A 12,710-nucleotide genomic window follows, 5' to 3' on the forward strand; every position below is an offset into this window, starting at 1 on the left:
ATTACAATGAACAGTTATACACCAACAAATTGGATAACCAAGAAGAAGTAAATTCCTAGAAACATACAACCTACCAAGACTGAATCATGAAGAACAGAAAATTCAAATAGAACAATAAGTAAGGAGATTGAAGAAGTAATCAAAAACACCCCAACAAAGAAAATCTCAGGACCAGATGGCTTCTTGATTAACTCTACCAAATACTTAAAGAATTAATGCCAACATTTCTCAAACTCTTCAAAAAATTGAAAAGAAAGAAACACTTCCAAACTCATTTTATAAGACCAGCATTACCTTGCTGCCAAAGCCAAAGGACACTACAAGGAAAAAAAACAAAACAAAGCCTATAGGTCAATATCTCTGATGAATATAGATGCAAAAATACTCAACCAAATACTAGCAAATCGTATTATCAGCACATTAAAAGGAACAGACACCATGATCAAGTGGGATTTATCCCTGGGATGCAAGGATGGTTCAACATAGGCAAATCAAAAAATGTGAGGCATCACATTAACAGAATAAAAGATAAAAATCACATAATCATCTCAGTAGATGCAGAAAAAGCATTTGATAAAATTTAACATTTTTTCATGCTAAAAACACTCCACAAATTAGGTACAGAAGGAATGCACTGAGCGTAATAAAGGCCACATATGCCAATCCCACAGCTAACATCATATTCAGTGGGAAAAAATTGAAAGCTTTTCCTCTAAGATCAGGAACAAGACAGAAGTACCCACTCTCAGCAGTTCTAGTCAACAGAGTACTGGAAATCGAAGCCAGAAGAAGAAAGAGAGGAGAGAGAGAGAAAGAGGGAAAGGGAAAGAAAGAAAGAAAGAAAGAGAGAAAGAGAGAAAGAGAGAGAGAGAGAGAGAAAGAAAGGAAGAAAGAAAGAAAGAAAGAAAGGAAGGAAGGGAGAAAGAGGAAGGAAGGAAGGAAGGAAAAAGAGGAAGGGAGGAAGGAAGGAAGGACATTCAAATAGGAAGAAAAGTAAAATTGTCTCTGTTTGCAATTGACATGGTATTATATATAGAAAACACTAAAGACACCACCAAAAACCATTGGAACTTACAGATGAATTCAGTAAGGTACAGGATACAAAATCAACATACAAAAATCTGTTATGTTTCTATGCACTGACAATGAGCTATCCAAAAAGAAATTAAGAAAACCACCCCACTTACAATAGCATCAAAAAGAATTAAATACTTAGGAATAAATTTTTTAACATGTTTATTGGAGTATAATTGCTTTACTATGTTGTGTTAGTTTCTGCTATATAACAAAGTGAGTCAGCTATATGTATACATATATCCCCATATCCCCTCCCTCATGCATCTCCCTCCCACCCTCCCTATCCCACCTCTCTAGGTGGTCAAAAAGCACCGAGCTGATCTCCCTGTGCTATGCGGCTGCTTCCCACTAGCTATCTATTTTACATTTGGTAGTGTATATATGTCCATGCCACTCTCTCACTTTGTCCCAGCTTACCCTTCCCCCTCCCCATGTCCTCAAGTCCATTCTCTACGTCTGCATCTTTATTCCTATCCTGCCCCTAGGGTCTTCTGAACCTTTTTTTTTTTTTTTTTTAGATTCCATATATATGTGTTAGCATACGGTATTTGTTTTTCTCTTTCTGACTTACTTCACTCTGTATGACAAACTCTAAGTCCATCCACCTCACTACAAGTAACTCAATTTCATTTCTTTTTATGGCTGAGTAATATTCCATTGTATATATGTGCCACATCTTCTTTATCCATTCATCTGTCAATGGACATTTAGGTTGTTTCCATGTCTTGGCTGTTGTAAATAATGTTTCAATGAACATTGTGGTACATGACTCTTTTTAATTATGGTTTTCTCAGGGTATATGCCCAGTAGTGGGATTGCTGGGTCATATGGTAGTTCTATTTGTAGTTTTTTAAGGAACCTCCATAATGTTCTCCATAGTGGCTGTATCAATTTACATTCCCACCAACAGTGCAAAAGGGTTCCCTCTTCTCCACACCCTCTCCAGCATTCACTGTTTGTAGATTTTTTGATGATGGCCATTCTGACTGGTGTGAGGTGATAACCTCCTTGTAGTTTTGATTTGCATTTCTCTAATGATTAGTGGTGTTGAGCATCCTTTCATGTGTTTGTTGGCAATCTGTATATCTTCTTTGGAGAAATGTCTATTTAGGTCTTCTGCCCATTTTTGGATGGGGTTGTTTGTTTTTTGATATTGAGCTGCATGAGCTGCTTATATATTTTGGAGATTAATCCTTTGTCAGTTGCTTCATTTGCACATATTTTCTTCCATTCTGAGGGTTGTCTTTTTGTCTTGTTTATGGTTTCCTTTGCTGTGCAAAAGCTTTTAAGTTTCATTAGGTCCATTTGTTTAATTTTGGTTTTATTTCCCTTTCTCTAGGAGGTGGGTCAAACAGGATATTGCTGTGATTTATGTCATGGAGTGTTCTGCCTATGTTTTCCTCTAAGTGTTTTATAGTGTCTGGCCTTACATTTAGGTCTTTAATCCATTTTGAGTTTATTTTTGTGTATGGTGTTAGGGAGTGTTCTAATTTCATTCTTTTACATGTAGCTGTCCAATTTTCCCAGCACCACTTATTGAAGAGACTATCTTTTCTCCATTGTATATTCTTGCCTCCTTTATCAAAGATAAGGTGACCATATGTGCATGGGTTTATCTCTGGGCTTTTTATCCTGTTCCATTGATCTACTTAGGAGTAAATTTAACCAAGGAAGCATTGGGAACTATAAGACACTGATGAAAGAAATTAAAGAAGTCACAAAAAAATGGAAAGATATTCCATGTTTATGGATTAGAAAAATTCATATTATTAAAATTCCTATACTACCCAAAGTGATCTACAGGTTCAATGCAATCTCTATCAAAATGCTGGTACAATTTTTTCACAGAAATAGAATAACAATTCTAAATTTCATATGGAACCACCTAATATACAGCATGGTGACTGTTAATAATATTGTTAATAGTACTGTGTTGTATACTAGAAGTTTGCTAAGTGAGCAAATCTTCAGTTATCTCTCTGCAGACAAAAAGCATGGTAACTCTGTGAAGTGATGGATATGTTAATTAACTTCATGGTGGTAATCATTTCACAATGTATGCATATATTAAATCATCACATTGTACACCTTAAATATATACAAATTTTTACTCATTTATACCTCAATAAAGCTGGAAAATTTAAATAACATGCTTATGATACAAAGCTAATTTTACTTGAAGCCAGATTTTTAACATAGATTTATTTATTTGAAGAATCTGACCTCATTTCAATTCACTGCACTAATACTCAGTTACACTGCATGAAGAGTGTAACAGGAAATAAGGTTGAAAATATAGCAAGCACTTGTGAAATGACTTGATTTATAGATAATTATGATGATAATAATAACAGCAATCATGTAAGAGGAATTGGAAACTATCCATCTTCTCCAGGCAACAAAATGACTGCCAGCGATCCCTGCCTCTTGGTATTCAAATCCTTGACTACCCTTGGACACTCTCCCAGGATTGGTCTGTGTTACCAATGTAATATGGCAGAAATGATGGCATGTCACTTTTTTTTTTTTTTTTTTGGCGGTACGCGGGCCTCTCACTGTTGTAGCCTCTCCCGTTGGCGGAGCACAGGCTCCGGACGCGCAGGCTCAGCGGCCATGGCTCACGGGCCTAGCCGCTCCGCGGCATGTGGGATCTTCCCAGACCGGGGCACGAACCCGCGTCCCCTGCGTCGGCAGGCGGACTCTCAACCACTGCGCCACCAGGGAAGCCCCTGGCATGTCACTTTTGAGATTTTTATAAAAGACACTGTAGCTTCCCTCTCTCTCCGTCTCTTTCTGTCTCTGACTTTCATTACTCATTTTGGGGGAAGTTATGTCTTGTAGTAAACAATTGAATGGAAAGGTCTATGTCTTGAGGAAGCCAGGAATCTTGCCAACATTCATGTCCATAGATTTAGAAGTGAATTCTCCAGGCTTAATCAAGCCTTCAGATGACTGTGGCCGAATTGGACTTCTTGACTCCAACCTTGTGAGAGAGCAGAACCAGAATCTCCCAGCTAAGCTGCTTCAGGATTATTGACACTCACATACTGTATGATATGATAAATGTTTGTTGTCCTTCAGCTGCTAATTGTTGGGTAATTCATTACATAGCAATAGGTAACTAATACAGATTGTGGTAACTGGAAATAGGATGATGATATTACACACACTTAAAATACGTGAGTGGCTTTGGGAAAATATTAGTGTTTTCCAGAGTTCTGTTTCCAGTTCAGATGTTCATACTCTACACATTCTTCTCTGCATGATCTCATCTACTCTCACGGATTTAACTCTAATTTATATATGGATAACTCCAAAACCTGTTATTTACAGAATAGATATTTTTTCTGAGTTTCGTGCTTATGTTGCCAACTTCCTACCTAATATTTCTTTCCAAATTTCCAATAAGCACCTATAACTAAACATGTTATTCATGGAACTTAGCATCTCAACTCCCCAAATCAGCTCATCATTTTATATATTTTATCTGAGATTGTGACACCTCATCCTTCTCAGTCACCCATTCTAGGAACCTAGGAGTTATCCTCATGTTCCACATTCAATCAGTCATCTTATCCTGACAATTTAAACTCGAGTATTTCCTAGATTTGCACCACCTCTGTATCCCTTCTAACTTCCCTAGTTTCCTTTCGCATCTGAATTATTGCAGCTGTCACCTATCTGGACTCACTAGCTCCAAGCTTGCCCTATAAAATCCATTTTCCACACAGTAGACAGTATTCTATTTCTAAATTGCAACTATGATCATCTTTATCCTTTGCTTAAAATCTTTAAGTGGATATTTATGTCCCTCCAGATAAAGTCCAAATTCCTCACTGTGTATTAAACAGTTTCTATGATCTTGCCCTGTACTGTGTCTCCAGATTTGTTTCTTGCTTATATATCTCTCGCTGCACACTTTAACAGAGGTGTTTTTTATATTTCCCCAAGCACAAGCCTTTTTTGTGGTTTTACCATGTATTTCCTCTACTTGGAATGCCATTGCCTTACCTTTTAGTCTAGTTCACTCCTTCTCTTCCTTTAGGAATAAGGTACAATAACCTCCTTTGGGTAAATGCCATACATTTCTCCCTCAGAATGGTTTAGGGAACACTCCTTACCCTCCCATAGTCCCTGGAGCACATCTTGTCATTATAAAAACTTTATTATATTAATATTGTCTGTTTTCATGAATAGCTTCGTAACAAGGCTATACTCCTTAAGGACAGGATTTATGTCTTAATTATCTTTTATCCCTAGTGCCTAACACTGTGACTGGTTCAGTATAATTTTGTTTCTTGACTAGTACCATCAGGAATTGACAACTGTTTGGAGGTTATAAACTGGGGGAAAGGCTAAGCAAGCTTGAAAGATGGTTCAAGAAGGAATGGGAGACAATGATTCTCAAACTTTACTGTTAAAAAGAATCAACTGGTAAACTTGTTAAAATGCAGATTCCCTAACCTCATCCCTACATATTCTAATTTCTTAAGTCTAAAATAGGTCCAAGGAATCTGCATTTTTAGCAAACACACAAGTAATTCTGATGCAGAGGTTTTCTGCACAACAGTTCAGGAAACATTGATTTAAAAAATGAAGTTTTAATTTGATATTTCTGTAGTTTAGCATGTATGTCCATTTTTCTTACGATCTTTTGTTTCAAGTTATGTGTCATATATGATAAACTTTATTGCATTTAAACCCTGTTCTATCATTTTAAATAGTGTATATAAAATCCCACCCCACCCTCCACCAGGATTTTTTTTTCAATGTATGCTGCCAGTAACAGCATACCTTTTTTTTTTTAGAACATAGTCCCTGTTCTCAGAAACTTTATTTTATTTTTTTATTTATTTTTAGCTTCGTTAGGTCTTTGTTGCTGCACGAAGGCTTTTCTCTAGTTGAGGCAAGCGGGGCTACTCTTCTTGTGGTGTGCAGACTTCTCATTGCGGTGGCTTCTCTTGTTGCAGAGCGCAGGCTCTAGGCACGTGGGCTTCAGTAGTTGTGGCACGTGAGCTCAGTAGTTGTGGCTCAGGGCTCTAGAGCGTAGGCTCAGTAGTTGTGACACACGGGCTTAGTTGCTCTGCGGCATGTGGGATCTTCCTAGATCAGGACTCGTACCCGTGTCCCCTGTATTGGCAGGCAGATTCTTAACCACTGTGCCACCAGGGAAGTCCAGGATTTTTCAAACAAAGTAAGTTTCAATTTTTCAGAATGACTAATGTGGGTCTGCAATTCACAAATAAGTCACAAAGAAATGCCTTGTCATAAACATATGTTGGGGAAATCAAATCCAGATGGTCAATAGTAATTCATATGTTTGAATATTAGCCTCTGCTGTGCTTCCAGAATTATTTAAAATAATGAGGCTACATCCCCCTTCAAAGAAGGTCAAGTCACACATGGATTTTCTTCCAAGCTTAAGTAATCTGAGACTTTAGGAAACCTAAAAAATCAAGTAACAAGGTCTGCAGCAACAGAGATTTTAGAGTAATGATTTAGTCGAGAATGTAAGATCCGTCTACTAAAGTGAGTATCCAGTTGAACTAATGTCAGTTTCATTTGTATATGAGTAAAGTTAATTTCTAAGATGTGTATATGTGGGTTTTACTACTTTTGTACTTAAAAAAAAAATCACATGGCCCTAATGTTAGTGAATGGAAACGGAATAAAATATATATCCCATATTATGCTCAATAGATTTTTAGTAGAAACTCTTTCTCCTGAGATGGAGCAATTATATCCATCTACATGTAAGGAGATTAATAAGTTAAAATTGTATGTATCTGCAGTCAAATATAAGAAGACCTTTTAAAAACATGGACATTACAGAAAACAGATGGTTATTTTCAGTACTGGGAAGAATAATGTTGATAGCCACTTTCATTTTAATCCCCAGAATTGGACATTGAACAAACAAAAAGCTGGTTATTTGCTTTTGGATACTGTGTCTGAAATTACAGTGCACTGTTATCAGGCAGTTATGCTTTAGTTATATTTTCAAGTATTGAAAACTCAGGTTGTTTTCATATTGACCTGATTAACAAAGAGGGATTAGAATATTATTCCACTAAAAAGTTCATAATATTAAATAGGATCAAAATTACTTTTATTTCAAAGAAAAGATTGTGATATATAGACTGATGAATTGAAGACCATAGCATACAGAGAAATTAATCTAGCATAAATAAATCCAATAACCAAATACAAACAAAAAAGGAAAATGAAGAAAAAAACCTAGATGTCTCAAAAGTCTGAGGATTAAAAATTGTAAGTGAACAGAAAGCTTAGAAAATATCTACAAAACTGATCATTTTCTAGGAAAATATAAATTATAAAATTGACTTAGGTAAAGATAGAAAATCTGAAAAGACCAAAAACATGAAAGAAATATTTTAAGTGTAAAAGTAAATTTCTTTCTAAAAGACTCTGGACTTAAGAAAGATTCACCTATGAGTCATTTTGTTTCTTCAAAAAATACCTTCCTATGATATTTAATCTGTTTCAGAGCATAAAAAGAAGAAAATTGTCCTTAGTGCATTCTGTGGAGCTAGTATAATCCTGATAAAATAAAAAACATAGAAAAGATCATTTAAATTATAACTGGATTTTATTTATTATCATGCAAAATAGAGATGCCTGAATACAATATAAAATACTGGCCCTTGGATTTAGCAATATACTGAAAATAATATATATTGGCCTTGGAATACTTGTTCAGATTATGAGAATTGTTCAATATTTGTAAAACCATTCATATGATTCATAACATCAATAACAGATGAAAAATAATATCAATGTGATAGATACTGAAAAGATATCAGATTGAGGAAGTTCCCTACTTAGTTGAGTATTTTTATTATGAATCCGAGGGCTAACATTATACTTAATGCTGAAAGACTAAAAGTTTCTCCTCTAAGTTCAGGAATAAGGCAAGGATGTGTACTCTTACTTCTTTGATTCTACATTGTAACTGAAGGCTTTAGCCAGGAAAATTAGGCAATAAAATGAAATAAAAGGTATCCAGTTTGGAAAGGAAGAAGTAAAACTATTCTATTTGCAGATGAGATGATATTATACATAGAAAACCCTAAGTAACACACTATTAGAGGTAATAAGTAAGTTCAACAACGTTGCAAGATACAAGGTCAAAATACAAAAATCAGTGTTATTTTTACAAACATGCAAAAGGAAATGAAGAAAAGAATTACATTTTAAAAGGCATCCAAAAGAATCATATCATTAGTAATAAAGTAATCTTGAAAAAGAATAACATAGTTAGAGGATTCATACTTTTCACTTTCAAAAACTACCAGAAAGCTACAGTAATAAAAATAATGCCATACTGGAATCATAGTAGACATATAGATCAATGGAAGAGAATTGAGAGTACAGAAGTAAACCCTCACATTTACAGTCAGTTGGTTTTTAACAAGGGTTCCAAGACCATTCAGTAGGGAAATGTCTCATCAACAGGTGGTGCTGGAACAACTGGATATCTACATGCAAAAGAATGAATATGGACACAGTGTTCACACCATATACAAATATCAACTCAAAATGTATGAAACACCCACATGTAAAAACTAAAACTATGAAACTCTTGGAAGAAAACATAGGTGTACATTTTCATGACCTTCTGTTACGCAAAGATTTCTTAAATATCACATCAAAAGGACAAGAGATAAATGGAAAAAAGAAATCGGATTTCATTAAAACTAAAAATTTTGCTTCAAAGGACATCATCAAGAAAGTGAGAAGAACTGTGGAAAATATTTGCAAATCCTATATCTGATAAGGGATTTTTTATCCAGAATATATGACTATTAGAACTCAATAATAAGAAGATTAATAATCTGCTTAAGAATTGGCAAAGAATCTAAACAGCTATTTCTCCAGAAGAAAAATACAAATGTGTAACAAGTACATGAAAAGATGCTCAACATCCTTAGTCATTAGGGAAATGCAAAATGAGATAACACTTCACATCTATTGGATGGAGATGTGCAAAAAGATAACAAGTGTTGGTGAGGCTGTGGACAAATGGGAACCCACATATACTGCTTGTCGGGGTGTAATATGGTGAAGCTGCTTTGGAAAACAGTTGGTGGGAAGTTCCTCCGTCAGTTAAATATAGAATCATCATATGATACAGCAGTTCCACTCCTGGCTATATACCCAAAGTGTTGAAAACCTATGTTCAAATAAAAACTTGTACAAGAATGTTCACAGTAACATTATTCATAGTATCCAAAAAAAGTGGAAATAATTCAAATGTCTATCAACTGATGAATGGTAAGAAAAAGCAGTATACTAATTCAATGAAATATCATTTGGCAATAAAAAGGAATAAAAAGCAAGGAATGATATAACATGGATGAACCTTGGAAACAGACTCAACAGGTTCACGTGCTATATTATCCATTTACATGAAATTTCCAGAATAGGCACATCCGTAGTGACCAAAAATAGATTAATGGCCGCCAGAGTTTGGAAGGAGGTGGGAATGGGGAGTGACTGCTAACGGGTATAAGGTTTTTTTGGGGTGTGATAAAAATATCCTAAAATTGATCATGGTGATGATTGCACAACTGGGAATATACTAAAAACCACTGAATTGTAAATTTTAAATGGGTAAATTGGGGGGTATAAGAATTATATTTCAATAAGGCTGTTAAACATAATGTATAAGGATACCTTTTCATATATCTGATGTTATTTAAAACAATGTAACGGCTTCCTAATGTCCCTTGTGTATAGATTAATAGCATTTACTTAACTACTTCCATAAGGTTGAATATTTAAGTTGTTTTGCTTTGATATTATAATTAGTGTTTCAATGAGCATTGCTATAGTTAAAGCCTTGCACGTATCTTTCTTATTTCCCTAGGATAAATTCCTAGAAGAATTGCTGGCCCAAACATTATGCTCATTTTTACTTCAGTCAGACATTGACAAATCACTTCCCACAAGGGTTGTCTCACTTATCCTGGCCATATGTGGTACATGAAAATACCCAGTGCCATGCACCATGCCCAGTGTCGGCTATTTTGTTCTATGACTACTTTTTATTTCCATCCTTTTTGTCCTCCTGCTCATATCCATTCTTCTTAAAATTAAAAAATATATATTTCTCTCATGTACTCTTTTCAGTATTCATTACTGAATCAGTGATGACTTTTAGGAACTTCTCCAGTGAAATGCTCTAGGACATAATCAACATATTTCCTTTGCAACATGATATTCAGAACACTGATAAAGTCATACAAGACTGGCTTATCACATTTTCAGATGGCATGCAACTAAGAGGAACAGCTGTCTGTCACACAATCTCCATTCATTTGCTGCTTTAGTCCTTATAACATCCCTACATGACAAGCATCATTATCACTTAAAAAGGAGAAACTTGATAAGTCAAAGAGGTTAAACCATTTAATCAGGGTCATGTAGTTTTAATTGGTAGAGCAAGAGTTCACACTCAAGTGTGTTTCGTTCCAAAGCATGTGTATTTTGTACTGTACTACATTTGTTGTTCAGTTCAACACGTTATGTATTGAGAACCTAGTATGCACCAGGTACACTGCTAGTGGCAGGGGATATAGTGATGTATAAAATTGACGTGGTCACTACTCTCATGGAACTTATAATCTAATGGGAATGCATAACAATAGCAAGTCAACAAGTAAAAAAGTATAATCAATTTGTTTTTGTTTTTGTTTTTGTTTTTGTTTTTGTTTTGCGGTACGCGGGCCTCTCACTGCTGTGACCTCTCCCGTTGCGGAGCACGGGCTCCGGACGCGCAGGCTCAGCGGCCATGGCTCACGGGCCCAGCCGCTCCGCGGCACGTGGGATCTTCCCGGACCGGTGCACGAACCCGTGTCCCCTGCATCGGCAAGCAGACTTTCAACCACTGCGCCACCAGGGAAGCCCATATAATCAATTTAAATAGTGATATGAGGAATGAAGAAAATAGAACAAGTTAGTGAAGTAACTGGGGAAGAACATTAGATAAAGTGTTCAGATGTACCTCTTCAAGGAGATTTAGCCTGAGATTTGAATAACACGAAGGAGTTAGTAATGTGAAGACATGAAGAAGGATGTTCCAGAAAAAGGAACTAATCACAAGTACAAAGGCCTTGACACAGGAACAGACAGCATGATCTAGAAAGAAAACTAAGGTGATGTAGACATTTGCAATTTGTTCTGACAGCACAGTATCTTGAACATTTTTCTTTGTTTTGAGAAGTCTCCTTTTCATTAGAGTGTAACCGAAGGTGGGGTCTGACTGCTCGCCACTCAAAAGCCAATAAAGAGGCCAGGTTGGTGGAAAGGAAAGTTTGCTTTATTTTGGATGCCGGCGACTGGGGGTGGGGCGGGGGGCAGACACCTGTCCAAAGGCTGATTCCTCCCCCTGGCAATCAGGGGGCAAGAGCTGTTACAGACAGAGAGAGGGGACTACATACAGAAACAGCACAGTCAGCTCTGGCAGTCATCTTGAAATTGGTCATCGGTGGTCTGACCAGAGTCACCTTGATTGTTTTAGGTACAGTTAGTCTTCAGTTCCAGGGTCAGTTTGTTTCCATTTCTTTGAGGCCAATTCTCGGAATTTTTGTGGCAGCTTATGTCGCGGCTACAGCCTGCTTGCCATGTAGTTAACTTTTCCACCTGGTGGGGGTGTCAGTATCTACAAGACAGCTCACAGGATGTGGCTCAGAATATTATCTGTAGCCCTTAAGGAGGAACTAAAGGTCCTTGACGTTGCTTAATGACTAAACTATTATTATTTGGTCTCCTTTGACTGTTTTCCTCTGTTTCTGCATTTTCTCATTTCTCTGATTAAACTTATTCTTTGGCTAAGGTTTTTCCACAGACAAAAGGCAGGCCGAGGACATGGGGCAGCAAGGACCATAGGGTCCTGCTCCATTCCAATGCCTCCTTTTCTTTGATACTCCTCAGTCTTCAGGAGGGATGGGTACAGAAGAAGAAGGGGAAGAAGGTTTTGGGTAGAGGGGTTAGTCATCAACTTGGCAGAGAAGCTCGGGTTTAGTTTCAGCTTTTCCCAACTGTTTGAGGGAATGGGGTGATGACCACTCTTGGCTACTTCTTGCTGAAGTGGGGTGTAGTTCTGCCTAATTTGGGGAATGGACACAGAATTGGAAATAATCTCAAGCTCATCAATATTTTGTATCATGAGAACATTACCTCTCTCCTTGATTCCTTTTCCTAGTACCTGGACAAGCATTTGAAAATTAGTAGACATTTTACAATGACGATAATAATCAAAATACATCTTCGTATTATTCTCTGAATGTATTGTTGCTTAATGGTTAAAGCAGATGTACAATGTATGTTTAATAGGCCATAAACAGGCTGTTTTGGTTAGCCTAAAGTTCAAATTAAATCATACATAAGCTAGAATGACTTCCCCATACCTCAATATGTGAAAATTTCCTCCATTATTTTCCCCTTTTAATTGTAACTCTTTCCATAGAAAGCATTGATACTCAATATACTTTTCCAACGTTGCCAGAGTGGCTCAGTCGACTGCTCTGGGTCCATTCATGTCTCTCGGTGCTAGGCCTCTTTTTGTTTATATGTTTGCCTAGCTGTTCACAGTGGGGGAAAACTAATCA

Source organism: Tursiops truncatus, chromosome X (genome assembly GCF_011762595.2).
Source record: "Tursiops truncatus isolate mTurTru1 chromosome X, mTurTru1.mat.Y, whole genome shotgun sequence".
Lineage (NCBI taxonomy): Eukaryota > Metazoa > Chordata > Mammalia > Artiodactyla > Delphinidae > Tursiops > Tursiops truncatus.